Here is a 21,729-nt window from a genome sequence, read left to right as displayed (position 1 = left end):
TTGTCAGGTCCTTCAGTCCGGACCAGATGTCAGCATCAGCAGTCGCTCCAGACTGCCCTGCATCACCGCCAGCGGGTGGGCTCGGAATTCTGAGCCTTTTCCTCGCACCCCCAGTTGCGGGAGAATGTGAAGGAGGAGATGTTGACAGGTCGCGTTCCGCTTGACTTGACAATTTTGTCACCAGCAGGTCTTTCAACCCCAGCAGACCTGTGTCTGCCGGAAAGAGAGATCCAAGGTAGGCTTTAAATCTAGGATCGAGCACGGTGGCCAAAATGTAGTGCTCTGATTTCAACAGATTGACCACCCGTGAATCCTTGTTAAGCGAATTAAGGGCTGCATCCACAAGTCCCACATGCCTAGCGGAATCGCTCCCTTTTAGCTCCTTCTTCAATGCCTCCAGCTTCTTCTGCAAAAGCCTGATGAGGGGAATGACCTGACTCAGGCTGGCAGTGTCTGAACTGACTTCACGTGTGGCAAGTTCAAAGGGCATCAGAACCTTGCACAACGTTGAAATCATTCTCCACTGCACTTGAGACAGGTGCATTCCACCTACTATATCGTGCTCAATTGTATAGGCTTGAATGGCCTTTTGCTGCTCCTCCAACCTCTGAAGCATATAGAGGGTTGAATTCCACCTCGTTACCACTTCTTGCTTCAGATGATGGCAGGGCAGGTTCAGTAGTTTTTGGTGGTGCTCCAGTCTTCTGTACGTGGTGCCTGTACGCCGAAAGTGTCCCGCAATTCTTCTGGCCACCGACAGCATCTCTTGCACGCCCCTGTCGTTTTTTAAAAAATTCTGCACCACCAAATTCAAGGTATGTGCAAAACATGGGACGTGCTGGAATTTGCCCATATTTAATGCACACACAATATTGCTGGCGTTGTCCGATGCCACAAATCCACAGGAGAGTCCAATTGGGGTAAGCCATTCCGCGATGATCTTCCTCAGTTGCCGTAAGAGGTTTTCAGCTGTGTGCGTATTCTGGAAACCGGTGATACAAAGCGTAGCCTGCCTAGGAAAGAGTTGGCGTTTGCGAGATGCTGCTACTGGTGCCGCCGCTGCTGTTCTTGCGGCGGGAGTCCATACATCTACCCAGTGGGCTGTCACAGTCATATAGTCCTGACCCTGCCCTGCTCCACTTGTCCACATGTCCGTGGTTAAGTGGACATTGGGTACAGCTGCATTTTTTAGGACACTGGTGACTCTTTTTCTGAGGTCTGTGTACATTTTCGGTATCGCCTGCCTAGAGAAATGGAACCTAGATGGTATTTGGTACCGGGGACACAGTACCTCCAACAAGTCTCTAGTTGGCTCTGCAGTAATGATGGATACCGGAACCACGTTTCTCACCACCCAGGATGCCAAGGCCTCAGTTATCCGCTTTGCAGTAGGATGACTGCTGTGATATTTCATCTTCCTCGCAAAGGACTGTTGAACAGTCAATTGCTTACTGGAAGTAGTACAAGTGGGCTTACGACTTCCCCTCTGGGATGACCATCGACTCCCAGCGGCAACAACAGCAGCGCCAGCAGCAGTAGGCGTTACACGCAAGGATGCATCGGAGGAATCCCAGGCAGGAGAGGACTCGTCAGAATTGCCAGTGACATGGCCTGCAGGACTATTGGCATTCCTGGGGAAGGAGGAAATTGACACTGAGGGAGTTGGTGGGGTGGTTTGCGTGAGCTTGGTTACAAGAGGAAGGGATTTACTGGTCAGTGGACTGCTTCCGCTGTCACCCAAAGTTTTTGAACTTGTCACTGACTTATTATGAATGCGCTGCAGGTGACGTATAAGGGAGGATGTTCCGAGGTGGTTAACGTCCTTACCCCTACTTATTACAGCTTGACAAAGGGAACACACGGCTTGACACCTGTTGTCCGCATTTCTGGTGAAATACCTCCACACCGAAGAGCTGATTTTTTTGGTATTTTCACCTGGCATGTCAATGGCCATATTCCTCCCACGGACAACAGGTGTCTCCCCGGGTGCCTGACTTAAACAAACCACCTCACCATCAGAATCCTCCTGGTCAATTTCCTCCCCAGCGCCAGCAACACCCATATCCTCCTCATCCTGGTGTACTTCAACACTGACATCTTCAATCTGACTATCAGGAACTGGACTGCGGGTGCTCCTTCCAGCACTTGCAGGGGGCGTGCAAATGGTGGAAGGCGCATGCTCTTCACGTCCAGTGTTGGGAAGGTCAGGCATCGCAACCGACACAATTGGACTCTCCTTGTGGATTTGGGATTTCAAAGAACGCACAGTTCTTTGCGGTGCTTTTGCCAGCTTGAGTCTTTTCAGTTTTCTAGCGAGAGGCTGAGTGCTTCCATCCTCATGTGAAGCTGAACCACTAGCCATGAACATAGGCCAGGGCCTCAGCCGTTCCTTGCCACTCCGTGTGGTAAATGGCATATTGGCAAGTTTACGCTTCTCCTCCGACAATTTTATTTTAGGTTTTGGAGTCCTTTTTTTACTGATATTTGGTGTTTTGGTTTTGACATGCTCTGTACTATGCCATTGGGCATCGGCCTTGGCAGACGACGTTGCTGGCATTTCATCGTCTCGGCCATGACTAGTGGCAGCAGCTTCAGCACGAGGTGGAAGTGGATCTTGATCTTTCCCTAATTTTGGAACCTCAACATTTTTGTTCTCCATATTTTAATAGGCACAACTAAAAGGCACCTCAGGTAAACAATGGAGATGGATGGATTGGATACTAGTATACAATTATGGACGGGCTGCCGAGTGCCGACACAGAGGTAGCCACAGCCGTGAACTACCGCACTGTACTGTGTCTGCTGCTAATATATAGACTGGTTGATAAAGAGATAGTATACTCGTAACTAGTATGTATGTATAAAGAAAGAAAAAAAAACCACGGTTAGGTGGTATATACAATTATGGACGGGCTGCCGAGTGCCGACACAGAGGTAGCCACAGCCGTGAACTACCGCACTGTACTGTGTCTGCTGCTAATATATAGACTGGTTGATAAAGAGATAGTATACTCGTAACTAGTATGTATGTATAAAGAAAGAAAAAAAAACCACGGTTAGGTGGTATATACAATTATGGACGGGCTGCCGAGTGCCGACACAGAGGTAGCCACAGCCGTGAACTACCGCACTGTACTGTGTCTGCTGCTAATATATAGACTGGTTGATAAAGAGATAGTATACTCGTAACTAGTATGTATGTATAAAGAAAGAAAAAAAAACCACGGTTAGGTGGTATATACAATTATGGACGGGCTGCCGAGTGCCGACACAGAGGTAGCCACAGCCGTGAACTACCGCACTGTACTGTGTCTGCTGCTAATATATAGACTGGTTGATAAAGAGATAGTATACTCGTAACTAGTATGTATGTATAAAGAAAGAAAAAAAAACCACGGTTAGGTGGTATATACAATTATGGACGGGCTGCCGAGTGCCGACACAGAGGTAGCCACAGCCGTGAACTACCGCACTGTACTGTGTCTGCTGCTAATAGATAGACTGGTTGATAAAGAGATAGTATACTCGTAACTAGTATGTATGTATAAAGAAAGAAAAAAAACCCACGGTTAGGTGGTATATACAATTATGGACGGGCTGCCGAGTGCCGACACAGAGGTAGCCACAGCCGTGAACTACCGCACTGTACTGTGTCTGCTGCTAATATATAGACTGGTTGATAAAGAGATAGTATACTCGTAACTAGTATGTATGTATAAAGAAAGAAAAAAAAACCACGGTTAGGTGGTATATACAATTATGGACGGGCTGCCGAGTGCCGACACAGAGGTAGCCACAGCCGTGAACTACCGCACTGTACTGTGTCTGCTGCTAATATATAGACTGGTTGATAAAGAGATAGTATACTCGTAACTAGTATGTATGTATAAAGAAAGAAAAAAAAACCACGGTTAGGTGGTATATACAATTATGGACGGGCTGCCGAGTGCCGACACAGAGGTAGCCACAGCCGTGAACTACCGCACTGTACTGTGTCTGCTGCTAATATATAGACTGGTTGATAAAGAGATAGTATACTCGTAACTAGTATGTATGTATAAAGAAAGAAAAAAAAACCACGGTTAGGTGGTATATACAATTATGGACGGGCTGCCGAGTGCCGACACAGAGGTAGCCACAGCCGTGAACTACCGCACTGTACTGTGTCTGCTGCTAATATATAGACTGGTTGATAAAGAGATAGTATACTCGTAACTAGTATGTATGTATAAAGAAAGAAAAAAAAACCACGGTTAGGTGGTATATACAATTATGGACGGGCTGCCGAGTGCCGACACAGAGGTAGCCACAGCCGTGAACTACCGCACTGTACTGTGTCTGCTGCTAATATATAGACTGGTTGATAAAGAGATAGTATACTCGTAACTAGTATGTATGTATAAAGAAAGAAAAAAAAACCACGGTTAGGTGGTATATACAATTATGGACGGGCTGCCGAGTGCCGACACAGAGGTAGCCACAGCCGTGAACTACCGCACTGTACTGTGTCTGCTGCTAATATATAGACTGGTTGATAAAGAGATAGTATACTCGTAACTAGTATGTATGTATAAAGAAAGAAAAAAAAACCACGGTTAGGTGGTATATACAATTATGGACGGGCTGCCGAGTGCCGACACAGAGGTAGCCACAGCCGTGAACTACCGCACTGTACTGTGTCTGCTGCTAATATATAGACTGGTTGATAAAGAGATAGTATACTCGTAACTAGTATGTATGTATAAAGAAAGAAAAAAAAACCACGGTTAGGTGGTATATACAATTATGGACGGGCTGCCGAGTGCCGACACAGAGGTAGCCACAGCCGTGAACTACCGCACTGTACTGTGTCTGCTGCTAATATATAGACTGGTTGATAAAGAGATAGTATACTCGTAACTAGTATGTATGTATAAAGAAAGAAAAAAAAACCACGGTTAGGTGGTATATACAATTATGGACGGGCTGCCGAGTGCCGACACAGAGGTAGCCACAGCCGTGAACTACCGCACTGTACTGTGTCTGCTGCTAATATATAGACTGGTTGATAAAGAGATAGTATACTCGTAACTAGTATGTATGTATAAAGAAAGAAAAAAAAACCACGGTTAGGTGGTATATACAATTATGGACGGGCTGCCGAGTGCCGACACAGAGGTAGCCACAGCCGTGAACTACCGCACTGTACTGTGTCTGCTGCTAATATATAGACTGGTTGATAAAGAGATAGTATACTCGTAACTAGTATGTATGTATAAAGAAAGAAAAAAAAACCACGGTTAGGTGGTATATACAATTATGGACGGGCTGCCGAGTGCCGACACAGAGGTAGCCACAGCCGTGAACTACCGCACTGTACTGTGTCTGCTGCTAATATATAGACTGGTTGATAAAGAGATAGTATACTCGTAACTAGTATGTATGTATAAAGAAAGAAAAAAAAACCACGGTTAGGTGGTATATACAATTATGGACGGGCTGCCGAGTGCCGACACAGAGGTAGCCACAGCCGTGAACTACCGCACTGTACTGTGTCTGCTGCTAATATATAGACTGGTTGATAAAGAGATAGTATACTCGTAACTAGTATGTATGTATAAAGAAAGAAAAAAAAACCACGGTTAGGTGGTATATACAATTATGGACGGGCTGCCGAGTGCCGACACAGAGGTAGCCACAGCCGTGAACTACCGCACTGTACTGTGTCTGCTGCTAATATATAGACTGGTTGATAAAGAGATAGTATACTCGTAACTAGTATGTATGTATAAAGAAAGAAAAAAAAACCACGGTTAGGTGGTATATACAATTATGGACGGGCTGCCGAGTGCCGACACAGAGGTAGCCACAGCCGTGAACTACCGCACTGTACTGTGTCTGCTGCTAATATAGACTGGTTGATAAAGAGATAGTATACTACTAATATTATATATACTGGTGGTCAGGTCACTGGTCACTAGTCACACTGGCAGTGGCACTCCTGCAGCAAAAGTGTGCACTGTTTTAATATAATATTATGTACTCCTGGCTCCTGCTATAACCTATAACTGGCACTGCAGTAGTGCTCCCCAGTCTCCCCCACAATTATAAGCTGTGTGAGCTGAGCAGTCAGACAGATATATATAATATTATATATAGATAATAGATGATGCAGCACACTGGCCTGAGCCTGAGCAGTGCACACAGATATGGTATGTGACTGACTGAGTCACTGTGTGTATCGCTTTTTTCAGGCAGAGAACGGATATATTAAATAAACTGCACTGTGTGTCTGGTGGTCACTCACTATATAATATATTATGTACTCCTGGCTCCTGCTATAACCTATAACTGGCACTGCAGTAGTGCTCCCCAGTCTCCCCCACAATTATAAGCTGTGTGAGCTGAGCAGTCAGACAGATAATCAGATATATATAATATTATATATAGATAATAGATGATGCAGCACACTGGCCTGAGCCTGAGCAGTGCACACAGATATGGTATGTGACTGAGTCACTGTGTGCTGTGTATCGCTTTTTTCAGGCAGAGAACGGATTATAAATAAAACTGGTGGTCACTATGAGCAAAACTCTGCACTGTACTGAGTACTCCTAATGCTCCCCAAAATTAGTAAATCAAGTGTCTCTCTAATCTATTCTAAACGGAGAGGACGCCAGCCACGTCCTCTCCCTATCAATCTCAATGCACGTGTGAAAATGGCGGCGACGCGCGGCTCCTTATATAGAATCCGAGTCTCGCGATAGAATCCGAGCCTCGCGAGAATCCGACAGCGTCATGATGACGTTCGGGCGCGCTCGGGTTAACCGAGCAAGGCGGGAAGATCCGAGTCGCTCGGACCCGTGAAAAAAAACATGAAGTTCGTGCGGGTTCGGATTCAGAGAAACCGAACCCGCTCATCTCTAGAAAAAACCTCATTGCATTGCAAACCAGTTTTACAGTCTTACAGTTTTACGGGGCCGCGCGTAATTCATCGTTGGTGCCTACACACTGAACGAGTTCTCGTTCATTAATGAATGAGAACGTTCATATCGTTCAGTTAGATCTATAAGTGTGTAGGGCCCATAAGGGCCTGATTCACTATAATTTGCTAATGTGTTAACACATGCACTGAGCGATTAACAGCACACTGCACATGCACTGCATATTCATTAAAATGCGATCGCTCTGCATATGCAGCCTAAGTGTAAAGAGGAAGTAATTTGATTGACAGGAAGTTACTGTTCATGGGTGGTAACATGGCGTTTGTGGAGAGTGGTTGAGAAAACACAGTCGTGTCTTGGCAGTTTCCAGGGCGTGTATCTGACGTCATCTGCGAACACTACGATGAAAACACATGTGTCAACCGGTGCGACTGTTTTCTCATTATGTTGAGTGGGCATGAGTCAGCCGCAACTGTCAAGTGTGCTAATTTTTTGTGTATGCATTGCAATTCTGCTAATGCATACACAGATTTGCTAACGCATCGTTGGGTGTCTTTTATCCTTTCTGGGCGTCTCTTCACATGCGATTTTTAGCAGTAGCAGGTTTGAGAAAATTGCTATTTCTCCGGCAGGGTCCACAGGTTATCCACAGGATAACAATGGGATAGGATGAAGCGACAGTAGATTTGCACCAATCGGTCAAAGCTTTTCTGGCCTCCCAGCGTGCAATGAACCCGTCCATATCTCCCTGCCTCCTTGCTCAGGCAAATCAGTATTTTGTTTGGTGCCGGACCATGGTCAGAGGGCTGCTGGTGTTTAGCAGCCCAAAGCTTTCTTATTTTATTTTTATAGTCTTACTATTTTTTTTGAGTGATCTTTCTAAACAGCGTCTTATACGTACTTTAGAAAGAGTCGCTCCAACAACTCTACGCCGGGTCGCGACAACGCTTACCCACAAGTACAGTGCTGTTTCGACGGGTGTCTGTGTCGGATATACTAGCAGGTCCAGCAGACGTTACCAGGCTATGGCCGGAGCACGGGGAGAAGGTAAGGTATTGGTTCCGCTTAGAAGGGGAATATGGACACAGCCGCACTGTTTTGGGAGGAGACCACCAACAGCCGCTGATGCGGCTGCCACCTCGGGTACACCAGCGCTAGGCCTTAGGGATCAGAGGCTCCAGTAATAGTATGAGGCCGTGATCCCTAGGGTTGATGTCAGCAGTGGGGAGTCAGACGCTCTCCTGGTCGCCCCTCCCCCCGGTTCATGAATAGTTTCTCCGAGTCTCCCGCCATGAACTGTTTCCCGCTTCCATCTCAGATGCTGTACACGTAAGGGACCCAGTCGCAGCATAGGCGGCTGTGTGACTTGTGCGTCCATGTTCACTGAGTAGCTGTGTTTACTATGGGTTCATGGAGCGGCAGTGTACACTAGTAGCGTCTGGATCCACTCAGTGTTCACTAGCGTATTGATCGATCTTGGAAGCGAGGTGAGTCTCCCTGTATCCCACTCTACAGAGTATGGGTTATACAGCACTAAGTCTGTATCTACCCTTTGAGTACGAATAGTTAGATAAGTGCCTATTTCATATGAGTCTGTATACATTTACTGTTGTTTCTTTCGCATTGCGTCTGAATACATTAGATCTGTTTAAACATGATGCAGTAATATGTTCTCCTACATACTTAAAATGTAGTTGTAGTTGATGTGCTCATATTGCTTATTATACTAATGTATAACATGTGACTGACTGCTAGTGTGATTGCTGACTTTACTATATTTCTGTCAGTTTGTTTATTCCGATCCTCAATGCTGGTGCATCAGTAGGGTTGGATTGTATATCACTTTAAGAAATTTAAAGTGATTACAGTTACAAATTGTGTAGAACACTGTGGAAGTGTTGATTATTTATCATATCTAAGAGTGGCAAAGGTAAGGAAGGTACACTCACAGGAACACCAACACTCATATCATGTTTGTCTTGCAAAGCTGTGTTATCCTCTCAGGATCTGGTTCAGGATGGTTTGTGTGCAAATTGTTTTAGCTTTCAATAGGGGTTAATGAAAAATACAAGGCAGATTCAGATGCAGATGGATCCACCTTGGGCTATGTTTGCACAGACTTTATCCAGTATAGCTGAACGGATAATTCCTCCAACTCCTAAACGAGGGATAAGTTACACTATTAACCCCTACATGCAGCATCCCACCTATAGTGTATCACTTCCAGCAGCAGCAGCAGCTTCTGAATAGAAACAAGCTGATAAGCCGGTGGTAAGTAAATCTTCACCTTCACAGGCTACACATGATTCAGATGAGGATTCAACGGAAGATGAAAGCTCAATTCATTCTACTTCTACATATGAAGAGGAGGAGGAAGGTCTCAGCTCAGTGGATATAGCTGAGTTAATTAAAGCAATGAAGGCCATTCTATCTTTAGAGAATTCAGCAGAGCCTGTGTTAAACGTCCTAAAACAGTTAAGACTGAGTTTCCAGAGTCAGATCAGCTGACAGAAATTATGGAAGAGGCTTGGGCTACGCCCAATAAGAAGTTTAGAATTCCTAAGAAATGGAATTCCAATTATCCTCTTCCAGCTGGGGATTGTTTAAAAAGGGAGGTGGCTCCTAAAGTAGATACGCATGTAATTCGATTAGTGCGAAAATCTACATTACCTTTGCCTTCAACATCATTAAATGATGGCACGGATAGAAGAGTTGATGGTTTTTTAAAAACCATTTTTTTCCTGTCGGGGGCAGTCATAAGGCCAGCCATGGCCTCAGCTTGGATGGCAAAGGCAGTGGCTGCCTGGGCTGATGCATTGGAGGGGGATTTTTCTATAGCTTCTAGAGAGCAAAAATCCCATATAGCTCATATAAAACAGGCTGCAATGTTCCTGGAAGAAGCAGCATTGGATATGGGTACTATTGTCTCCAGGGCATCAGCTTCAACAATAGCTGCTCACAGAGCAGTTTGGCTATGTACGTGGAAAACTGATTCAGAATCTAAGAAGGTTTTGGCATCTTTGCCCTTTTCTGGAGATATTCTTTTCGGTAAAGAATTGACAGATATTCTGGAGTCAGAAGCAGACTCCAAGAAGGTCAAGTTTTCTTCCACATGCAATTTCAAACCCAAAGTTACGGCTTTTGGGCCCTTTTGGGCTCAAGGAAAAGCTAAAGGAAAACGTGATGGCAAGCAGGCCCAATACAACAAGTTTGGTAAGACTAAAAAGCATTGAGCTACCAGAGGACCGGTTGGGAAAGCAGATAATAAACCATCAGCCTGAACCCAGGGTGGGGGGCCAACTTCTTCAGTTTGCACAGATCTGGCAGCAGTCTACAACAGATGCCTGGGTGCAGGAAGCGGTATCCCTAGGTTATGCTTTTGCCTTCAAGAAGCACCCACGTCAAAGTTTTTTTTGTATCAGCCCGTCTCGGGTAGAGACGAAGGCCAGGGCTTTGTTAGAAGCAGTTCAGAAATTGCTTCAGTCAGGAGTAGTCATTCCAGTTCCTCCTGCACAACGAGGACAAGGTTTTTACTCCAACCTGTTTTTAGTTCAGAAGCCAAATGGGTCATTTCGGCCCATTCTCAATCTCAAATTACTGAACAAATACATTTGGGTACCTCGGTTTCACATGGAGATGTTACGTTCCATCATTCTGGCCATGGAGCCAGGAGATTATATGGTATCCCTGGATATACAGCATGCTTACCTACATGTTCCTATAGCACTGTCCCATCAGTGTTATCTCATGTTCGCTATCCTCCAACAGCATTTTCAGTTCCAGGCCCTACCTTTTGGGTTAGCCACAGCTCCCAGAGTATTTACCAAGATTATTGTGGTAATGGCAGCTTATCTCCGCCAGCAGGGGATAAGAATACTTCCATACCTCGACGATCTTTTAATCCTGGCACAGATGCAGGATTTGCTCTTATGTAATCTGCAACAGACAATAACGTGTCTGCAGAACCACGGGTGGCTCATAAATTGTGTAAAATCGTCTCTGGTTCTGTCACGTCTTCAGAGAGTAATTTTACCTCTGAACACGATATCCAAAGTCCAGTCAAGGATTCAGGACTTGTTATACAGTCAAAAGGTATCCATTCATACAGCAATGCATGTGATGAGTTTGATGGTGTCAACATTTGACATGGTGGAGTATGCACAATTCCACTCGAGGCCTCTGCAGTGTCTGATTCTTGCCAAATGGAATGAGTTGCATCAGACGATAAAAACACAGACTGTTTCTTAGGATAGAAGTAAGAAGGTCATTAGCCTGGTGGATACAGACATCCCATCTGGACAAGTGGAGACCCTTTTGGATATCAGATTGGGAAATTCTGACGACAGACACCAGTCTCCAGGGCTGGGGAGCAGTGTCAGGAAGGTTGTGTTTTCAGGGGCAATGGACCAATGAAGAAAGTTGCCTGCCAATAAATATAATAAATATATTGGAACGTCGGGCCATATACATGGCACTGATTCAGGCAAAGGACATTCTTCGGGGGAAAACCAGTCCAGATCCGCTCGGACAATGCGACGGCAGTGGCGTACTTCAACCATCAAGGAGCAACTCGCAGCCGAAAAGCGATGAAGGAGGTAAGTTATACACTAAAGTGGGCAGAATTTCATCATCCAGCCTTGTCCGCAGTGTTCGTTCCAGGAGTCCTAAACTGGGAAGCGGACTTTCTCAGTCGACACGCCATTCAGGCAAGCGAATGGGCTCTACACCCGGAGGTCTTCCAGACTCTAGTAGACAAGTGGGGGTTGCCAGAGATAGATCTGATGGCATCCTGTCTGAACAACAAAGTTCTCACATATGGGTCAAGAACAAAGGATCCCAGAGCGATCTTTGTGGATGCCCTGTCGGTGAGATGGAATTTTCATCTGGCTTATGTGTTTCCTCCAATCACCCTATTACCCAGGGCAATGAGAAAGATAAAGCAAGGAAAAGGTGCCATGATACTAATAGCTCCGGCTTGCCCCAGAAGACATTAGTATACAGATCTGCAGAGGATGTTGCTGGATGTTCCACTTCTGCTCCCTCAATGTCCAGATCTACTGATGCAGAGTCCTTGTTATCACAGACATCTGGATCAACTGTCTTTGACGGCGTGGTTCTTGAAACTTCTATCCTGAAGTCAAGAGGATTCTCACAACAGGTAATTCAAACTATGCTCAGAGCAAGGAAACCTTCCTCAGCTCATATTTGTCACCGAATATGGCAAACCTATATTCATGAATTGAAAAAGAGAGACAAGACAAAAAACCCTTGTTTGGGAGCACTCGTTTGTAACAATTTATGTGATGTAAATGGAGTAAATGATGAGAAAAATAAAACTTAACCTTTAATTGTTTCTTGAATAAAAGGAAAAAAGTTATAAGACAATTTGAGGACTCGTGTCTAGTATTCAGAAAAAAGAAACTTGTTTGACCTTTTTAGCAAATGAGGTACAAGTTGCTAGGAGAAGGTGAAAATGTCAGAAGTGATATATTGAATGAATATCTATCAGTGTGTTCTGATGAAATAAAATAAATGTATCCAGAACAGTCACTGTACATGCCTCAAAATGAAGGTTTCAAAAATAGAAGCGTGATATGGTAGCAAGGTTGAGTCAACTGGAGTTGTTCTTATGAGAGGGATGGATGAAGAAGAGGGGGCCCACTGCACCTGGTATTCTCAGGGGGTTTCCCATCCTGATACTGACCAGGCCATACCTGCTTAGCTTCCGAGATCGGACAAGATCGGGCGCATTCAGGGTAGTATGGCCGTGGGCCTGTGGTAAGGGATGTGGAGAAAGAGATAGAGAGTACTCCTATTGTCTGTACTGTATATAGATCAACCATATGTGGTCCGGGAGTGTTTTTCCAGAAACAGACATAGAGGTATAGTCAGCTTTGGAGAATTAAAAAAGGGGGGCCCACCGCACCTGGTATTCTCAGGAGGTTTTCCTTCCTAGTACTGACCAGGCCACGCCTGCTTAGCTTCCGAGATTGGACAAGATCGGGCGTATTCAGGGTAGTATGGCCGTGGGCCGGTATAAGGAAAATATTGAGTGGAAAGGGAGAGTGCACTGCTTTGTGTACTTCACACTCAACCACGACCACTGATGGTCTCAAAATAATATTTCCAGACAATATCAAGGTGATTTGGAGTGTCTGGAATTGATAGAAATATATTGTGGTGGGTGGAGTTTAGAAGAATAATGTGAGGTGTGTATGTGTATATATCATAATAATTAGTCTAAGGAAAGATGGTAATGATAATGGTAGTGATAACTTGTAAATAAAGAATGTACCAAATGGTAGAGCAGAGCTGGAAAATGACTCAAATTAAATGACAATTCACACAATATTTGCTGGACCCTTGGGGGAAAAAAACAGATAAATGGTCATATATTAGAAAGGAGCCCACGGCTGGCTCCCAAATGGTACTTTTAGCCTTATATTATGAATAGAAAAGGTCAAATACCAAGTGGCATATGTTCAGCAGTCAAAGTCGGAGTTGCTGCTGCGGAGCTCAAAGCTGGCTCACATATGGTACTGTTAATCCCATATTCTGAATGGGAACAATTAGTACCAAGTGTCAGTTGATTAATGATAAATACCAGAAAGTAGAGAAAATGCTACCTTGAATATACATGCACGTTGAAATCACAGAAAAATGTCCTAATAAATGCACTTGTGTGTATAAATCACAGTTAGATATCTGTATCTAATAAATGAACCTTAGAGGCATGAGCGGGTGTTAGGACTTGGGTAAACTGTCAACTCTTTACAAACTTATGGTGAGTATAAACATGAATTTAAACCCTGGTGGTCTAGTGAGATTACCCCCAGTATAAGTGGCAGTAAAGAGAAAACACACAGCAGCGCCAAAAAACAATACAGTATATAATCAGTGTTAGGCAGGGGATAAATTCCCGTAATGTACTGAAATGTAGTGGTGCGCTTGAGACCCTGGTGGTCTGGTGTTAGTTACCCCGGCCGCACTGTATGCGGCGGATGCTGGGTTGATTTCCCCGTTCGAAGTCCCGCTGTAGTGACGAGCGCGGCCCCTGGGGCTCTCGTGACCAAGCCAACCAGGTGAAACGTACGTCGAGATACGTCAACAGTGACGTCATCGCGGCAACGCCCAGTCCGGAAGCGGGCGGCCGCGCTCGTCACTACAGCGGGACTTCGAACGGGGAAATCAACCCAGCATCCGCCGCATACAGTGCGGCCGGGGTAACTAACACCAGACCACCAGGGTCTCAAGCGCACCACTACATTTCAGTACATTACGGGAATTTATCCCCTGCCTAACACTGATTATATACTGTATTGTTTTTTGGCGCTGCTGTGTGTTTTCTCTTTACTGCCACTTATACTGGGGGTAATCTCACTAGACCACCAGGGTTTAAATTCATGTTTATACTCACCATAAGTTTGTAAAGAGTTGACAGTTTACCCAAGTCCTAACACCCGCTCATGCCTCTAAGGTTCATTTATTAGATACAGATATCTAACTGTGATTTATACACACAAGTGCATTTATTAGGACATTTTTCTGTGATTTCAACGTGCATGTATATTCAAGGTAGCATTTTCTCTACTTTCTGGTATTTATCATTAATCAACTGACACTTGGTACTAATTGTTCCCATTCAGAATATGGGATTAACAGTACCATATGTGAGCCAGCTTTGAGCTTCGCAGCAGCAACTCCGACTTTGACTGCTGAACATATGCCACTTGGTATTTGACCTTTTCTATTCATAATATAAGGCTAAAAGTACCATTTGGGAGCCAGCCGTGGGCTCCTTTCTAATATATGACCATTTATCTGTTTTTTTCCCCCAAGGGTCCAGCAAATATTGTGTGAATTGTCATTTAATTTGAGTCATTTTCCAGCTCTGCTCTACCATTTGGTACATTCTTTATTTACAAGTTATCACTACCATTATCATTACCATCTTTCCTTAGACTAATTATTATGATATATACACATACACACCTCACATTATTCTTCTAAACTCCACCCACCACAATATATTTCTATCAATTCCAGACACTCCAAATCACCTTGATATTGTCTGGAAATATTATTTTGAGACCATCAGTGGTCGTGGTTGAGTGTGAAGTACACAAAGCAGTGCACTCTCCCTTTCCACTCAATATTTTCCTTATACCGGCCCACGGCCATACTACCCTGAATACGCCCGATCTTGTCCAATCTCGGAAGCTAAGCAGGCGTGGCCTGGTCAGTACTAGGAAGGAAAACCTCCTGAGAATACCAGGTGCGGTGGGCCCCCCTTTTTTAATTCTCCAAAGCTGACTATACCTCTATGTCTGTTTCTGGAAAAACACTCCCGGACCACATATGGTTGATCTATATACAGTACAGACAATAGGAGTACTCTCTATCTCTTTCTCCACATCCCTTACCACAGGCCCACGGCCATACTACCCTGAATGCGCCCGATCTTGTCCGATCTCGGAAGCTAAGCAGGTATGGCCTGGTCAGTATCAGGATGGGAAACCCCCTGAGAATACCAGGTGCAGTGGGCCCCCTCTTCTTCATCCATCCCTCTCATAAGAACAACTCCAGTTGACTCAACCTTGCTACCATATCACGCTTCTATTTTTGAAACCTTCATTTTGAGGCATGTACAGTGACTGTTCTGGATACATTTATTTTATTTCATCAGAACACACTGATAGATATTCATTCAATATATCACTTCTGACATTTTCACCTTCTCCTAGCAACTTGTACCTCATTTGCTAAAAAGGTCAAACAAGTTTCTTTTTTCTGAATACTAGACACGAGTCCTCAAATTGTCTTATAACTTTTTTCCTTTTATTCAAGAAACAATTAAAGGTTAAGTTTTATTTTTCTCATCATTTACTCCATTTACATCACATAAATTGTTACAAACGAGTGCTCCCAAACAAGGGTTTTTTGTCTTGTCTCTCTTTTTCAATTGTAGTCTAATCTACAAAATTCCTGGGAGCACCGCCAATCATTAGCAGTTTAAAACTATATTTTTTCCAACTGCATATATATTGGTTTTTCTATGTCATTTATATACTCTGTTTAGATTGTCAAGACTAGTGCAGTTCCAAATGAAATTTTGTACATAAACCTATATTCATTGCTGCAGTGAACGGAAAGTGGACCCTAAATCTTTCAGAGTTTCCAGAGTCTTAGCATTCCTTCAGGCAGGAATGGATAAAGGTTTGAAGGTGGGTTCCTTGAGAGTACAAATATCAGCATTGACTGTATGGTTCCAAAAGAAAATTGCCAAATTACAGGATGTGCGTACTTTTTTCCAGGGAATGTTGCGCATTCAACCTCCTTTTGTTCCTCCTACAGTGTCCTGGGACTTAAGTCTAGTCCTGAAAGCCCTTCAAGTTGCCCGTTTGAACCACTTAATAAAGTGGATCTTAAATGGTTGACAGCTAAAGTTCTCTTTCTACTGGCTATGGCGTCAGCTAGAAGAGTATCAGATTTAGGGGCGTTATCATGTCATTCCCCATTTCTGATTTTTTATCCAGCTAAAGCAGTTCTCAGACCTAGATCTGGGTATCTTCCCAAGGTGGTGTCTAAATTCCACCTCGATGAAGAAATTGTAGTCCCGGCTTTCCAGGTACCAGGCCTTTCTGCGGGATATGCATCGCTGGACGTGGTCCGTGCATTAAGGATCTACGTGGATTGTACCAATGCCATCAGCAAGACAGATTCTCTCTTCATTCTCTATGGATTTAACAAGAGAGGATGGCCTGCTGATAAGCAGACACTGGCAAGAGGGCTTCAGAAGCAAATTCTCAGGCTGATCTCCTTGTTCCGGCTAATGTCTCTGCTCACTCTACTCGTAAGGTAGGTCCAGGGCCGTAACTACGTGTGTGCCAAGGGGGCTTGGCACACAGCGCAGTTGCCCTGAGGGCGCACGGCCAGCGGCATGTAATGAGTCAAATTGACTCATTACATGCCGCCGAAGTCTGCGCCGTGCTGGAGGGAGAGGAGAAACCAGCGCCGGGCAGCAGAGAGAAGGAGGAGGAGGGAGGGGGAGCAGGGAGCCGCAGCAGCGCTATTTGATTGGTAGTAAGCGCCGCTGCAGCATCCCCCTCTCCTCCTGTATTGGCTGCCCGGCGCTGCTATGGATGCTGGGATGCGGTTCCCCAGCATCCACAGCAGCGCCGGGCAGCCAATACAGGAGGAGAGGGGGATGCTGCAGCGGCGCTTACTACCAAATAGCGATGCTGCGGCTCCCTGCTCCCCCTCCCTCCTCCTCCTTCTCACCTCACAGCCTGCACCAGGAGACTCGAGGAGCCTGTCAGCGGGGAGAAGGTAAGTATATCCCCTCTCTCTCTTTCTCTCCCTCTCTCACACACCGTCTGCCGCAATGTGTAAAAAGGGGTCCCGTCTGCCGCAATGTGTAAAATGGGGTCCCGGCTGCCGCAATGTGTAAAATGAGGTCCCGGCTGCCGCAATGTGTAAAATGGGGTCCCGGCTGCCGCAATGTGTAAAAAGGGGTCCTGGCTGCTGCAATGTGTAAAAAGGGGTCCCGGCTGCCGCAATGTGTAAAATGGGGTCCCGGCTGCCGCAATGTGTAAAATGGGGTCCCGGCTGCCGCAATGTGTAAAATGAGGTCCCGGCTGCCGCAATGTGTAAAATGGGGTCCCGGCTGCCGCAATGTGTAAAAAGGGGTCCCGGCTGCCGCAATGTGTAAAAAGGGGTCCCGGCTGCCGCAATGTGTAAAATGGGGTCCCGGCTGCCGCAATGTGTAAAATGGGGTCCTGGCTGCCGCAATGTGTAAAAAGGGGGACTGTCTGCCGCAATGTGTAAAAAGGGGGACTGTCTGCTGTAATGTGTAAAAAGGGGGACGCTGTCTATTGTAATGTATAAAAGGGGCTCTACCTGGTGTAGTGGCGCTACTGTGCAGCGTAATTTGAATAATGTAGACTACTGTGCACCGTAGTATGAATTGCTATTATTTTGTGGCCACGCCCCTTCCCCGTGAAGCCACGCCCCTATAAAAATTTTGCGCGACTACGGCGCGCACTGCCCCTATCTTACATGGGGGGGCGCCACTATCGTTTCTTGCACACAGCGCTAAAATGCCTAGTTACGGCACTGGGTAGGTCCATCATGAGCAGCACAACGTGGTGCTTTAGCAGAACAGATAAGTAAGGCAGCCACATGGTCTTCCATTAACACATTCATTAGACATTATGCCTTGGATACCTTTGCCTCTCATGGCGCTAAATTCGGGCGAAGGATTTTCCTGTCCAATCAGGAGCGTCCCCAACACTAAATTGCTTTGGGAAATCCCATTGTTATCCTGTGGATAACCTGTGGACCCTGCCGGAGAAATATACATTATGGTAAGAACTTACCGTTGATAACAGTATTTCTTCTAAGTCCACAGGATCTACAGGGTTTCCACCCTGACGCACCTGATTTGAGGATACTTTTACTCACTAACCTCTTCCTTCTTGTACGGAAGGGTGTGCATGTGTGTTCTTCTCACCTGATTAAGGCTATCTATGATGCTCCTGCCTTGAGCTTTGGAATACAACTGATTTGCCTGAGCAAGGAGGCGGAGATATATGGACGGGCCAGTTGCATGCTGGGAGGCCGGAAAAGCTTTGACCGATTGGTGCAAATCCGCTATCGCTTCATCATATCCCATTGTTATCCTGTGGATCCTGTGGACTTAGGAGAAATACCATTATCAACGGTAAGTTCTTACCATAACGTATATTTCAGCCTCAGTAGTGATCCATATTGAATTAGGCCCTAAGTTTGTGGCCAGTAAGTCACAAAACCATCAAGTTTAATAATTTGGGCGTTGAGTCTAATTTGCATAACTCTTATGTAAATGTTATTACATTGAGGCTGTACATATGATACTGTAATTTAAAGGTATAATGTTAATTTTGTTAGCTGCTTATGCCACTACTATTGCCATTGCATTCAGTGATATACAGGAATTATAATATACATGTAAAACTAGTACAAAAACATTACTAAGGAATCCGTGTGGTGTGATACAGGAGGTCCATTGGGGAGACAGCATGAGTGACCACACCAAGTGACACCAACACTAGTGACACCTCTGTTTAATGGTACTTCGAATATTTAAATTTACACTGCATAACAAGTATATATGGGTAACTGGTAAAGCAAGAGTGCTATCCTGTATTTCCTTATTTGAAGCTAGTTTGCTGAGGTTAAATTACAATTTGTAGCCTGGAGTCAAAGACGTGCTTCAGATTTTGTACTGTTATTTTACTGTGAGCTGGACTGATGGTGGTAAAGTTGAATTACCAGAGACCGAGGCTTCGCAGGGTATGCAGGCCATACTTGGGTTTGGAGAAGATCTAGTATGCAGAAGGAGGGAGGAGGAGCATCACTTGTATTAAAAGAGGGACTTACCCCACTGGTGTCACTGATAACATCATTGAGTGCCACTTTGTGTTTGGGGCATTAGCAGTAAAGGCTGCCAACACCTCAACTGAAGTATGCTTTATCTTTAGGCTATTAATTACAGTGAGCTCGACATAAGGCAAAGGGAAGGCACTGTCCAGTGGTGCAAGTAGAAAAAATGTCTTATAGGTACTGTGTGCGTGCACCAAAAAATGGGTGTGGCCAAATGCCACATGGGGCATGGCCAATGAAAAAGGGGGTGTGATACACATATGGGGGGAGGGGCAGATACACATATGACCCCAATAGTGCCAGATACACGTTGCCCCACAGTGGCAGATATACATTGCCCCACAGTACCAGATACACATTGCCTCACTGTGCCAGATACACAAATGCCCCCAGAGTGCCAGATACACAAATGCCCCCAGAGTGCCAGATATACATTGCCTCACAGTGCCAGATACCACACATTGCCCCACAGTGCTAGATACACAAATGCCCCCAGAGTGCCAGATATACATTGCCTCACAGTGCCAGATACAGAAATGCCCCCCACAGTGCCAGATATGCCCCCAGGCCACATGTCCCCCCCATTGCCAGATATGCCTTCAGTGCCAGATATGTCCCCACTGCCAGATACAGAAATGTCCCCACAGTGCCAGATATGCTGCCAGTGCCAGATATGCCCCCAGTGCCAGATACAGAAATGCCCCCCACAGTGCCAGATACGTTCCCAGTGCCAGATACACATGTCCTTGCAGTGCCAGATATGCCCCAGTGCCAGATACACATGTCCCCCCAGTGCCAGAAACAGAAATGCCCCCACAGTGCCAGATATGCTCCCAATGCCAGATACAGAAATGCCCCCACAGTGCCAGATATGCTCCCAGTGCTAGATATGCCCCCAGTGCCAGATACACATGTCCCCCCAGTGCCAGGTATGCCCCCATTTGACAAATATACCCCCAGTGCCAGATACAGAAATGCCCCCACAGGGTCAGATTTGCTCCCAGTGGCAGATACAGAAATGCCCCCACAGTGCCAGATATGCTCCCAGTGTCAGATATGCCCCCAGTGCCAGATACACATGTCCCTGCAGTGCCAGATACACATGTCCCCCCCAGTGCCAGATATGCCCCCAGTGCCAGATACAGAAATGCCCACACAGTGCCAGGTACCCATGTCCCCCCAGTGCTAGGTATGCCCCCCAGTGCCAGATACAAAAATGCCCCCACAGTGCCAGATATTCCCCCTGTGCCAGATACACATGTCCCCCCAGTGCCAGATGTGCCCCCAGTGCCAGGTACACATGCCCCCCCCCCTTCCCCTGCTGCTCACCGCTGCTGCTTATCTTCATCCTGTGTGTGAGGGAAGGAGAGTGCAACCTGCACCTCTCCTGCCCCTCAGTCTCCGGCGGTGGTGCGGGTGTCTACCTTCAATTCAGCGCCGATCCGTGAGCCAATCAAAGCTCGTGGTCCGGCAGCCAATCAGGAGCCTTGGCTGCCGGACCGCGAGCTCTGATTGGCTCATGGGAATGGCACTGAATTGAGGATAGACACTGGAGGGAGGGGAGGCGCACGCTGCGCTCTCCTCCCCTCAAGCAGCAGTGGCGGTGAGCAGTGGAGGGTGGGAGGGAGGGAGCGGTGGCCCGTCGGCGGTGGCTACGGTGTACCCACGGCCAAATTCTTAAGGGTACGCCGCACTACCTACCCATACCCGCCCACTTGCACCGCTGGCACTGTCCAATGGCTAGAGTAGCTCAGTCAGTAGCGCAGCAGACTCCAGAGTTTCGATCCTGAAACACTGCTCTTGGCTAATGTGAGACAGGCATTTTATAACACTGCAATTAGAGAGTCTGGCCATTATAATGCTCAAGGTCAATGGTAAAGAAAACATGTAGTAAGTTAGGTAATGCAGGTTGGACATACTAGTCATGAGTAATATTCCAATACTGTGCCCAATAACGTATGTTAGCAGTGTCACCTATTTATAGAAGAAGGAAAAGTGTCAAATTAACATAAACTGAAATGTAGATGTCAGGGGCTGGTCTGATTGTGTTCCCGGTAATGACCTGGGTGAGCCAGTGGAGGGCTCAGGGAGGCAGAAGTTAGGTGGCTTGAGAGATGGACAAGTCATATGCTGGAGCACTCCGGAAGTTTACACATTGAGCACAGAGAATTGGCCAGACCTGAAGCAGAGGCGCGGAGTCTAACTCGCCAGGGGTTTTCGCCAGTGACCCCTGCCGGGGGTTATGGTCTTCGCTGCGCCTGACGGGCAGGTCGCGGCCCTCTGCTCAGGTTCCTCTGTGGAGGCTGTGAGACACTCGGGTATACAGGGATGCTTAATACCGGATTATACTGAAGTGCTTAACCATCGATGGTGAGTCCGATGG

General features: G+C 46.0%; 4 pseudogenes; 2 read left to right on the top strand and 2 right to left on the bottom strand.

Annotated features, from left to right (window-relative positions):
* Positions 1-12,578: 12,578 nt before the first annotated feature.
* Positions 12,579-12,696, bottom strand: LOC134938994 (5S ribosomal RNA; annotated as a pseudogene).
* A 141-nt stretch (positions 12,697-12,837) lies between these two features.
* On the bottom strand, positions 12,838-12,955 carry LOC134937217 (5S ribosomal RNA; annotated as a pseudogene).
* A 2,137-nt stretch (positions 12,956-15,092) lies between these two features.
* LOC134937216 (5S ribosomal RNA) lies at positions 15,093-15,210 on the top strand (annotated as a pseudogene).
* Positions 15,211-15,351: 141 nt separating this feature from the next.
* LOC134938992 (5S ribosomal RNA) lies at positions 15,352-15,469 on the top strand (annotated as a pseudogene).
* Positions 15,470-21,729: the final 6,260 nt, after the last annotated feature.

The sequence above is a fragment of the Pseudophryne corroboree genome, chromosome 6 (genome assembly GCF_028390025.1).
Source record: "Pseudophryne corroboree isolate aPseCor3 chromosome 6, aPseCor3.hap2, whole genome shotgun sequence".
Classification (NCBI taxonomy): domain Eukaryota; kingdom Metazoa; phylum Chordata; class Amphibia; order Anura; family Myobatrachidae; genus Pseudophryne; species Pseudophryne corroboree.
Note: the sequence above shows the minus strand (reverse complement) of the source record. Positions and strands in the feature narration are given on the sequence as shown.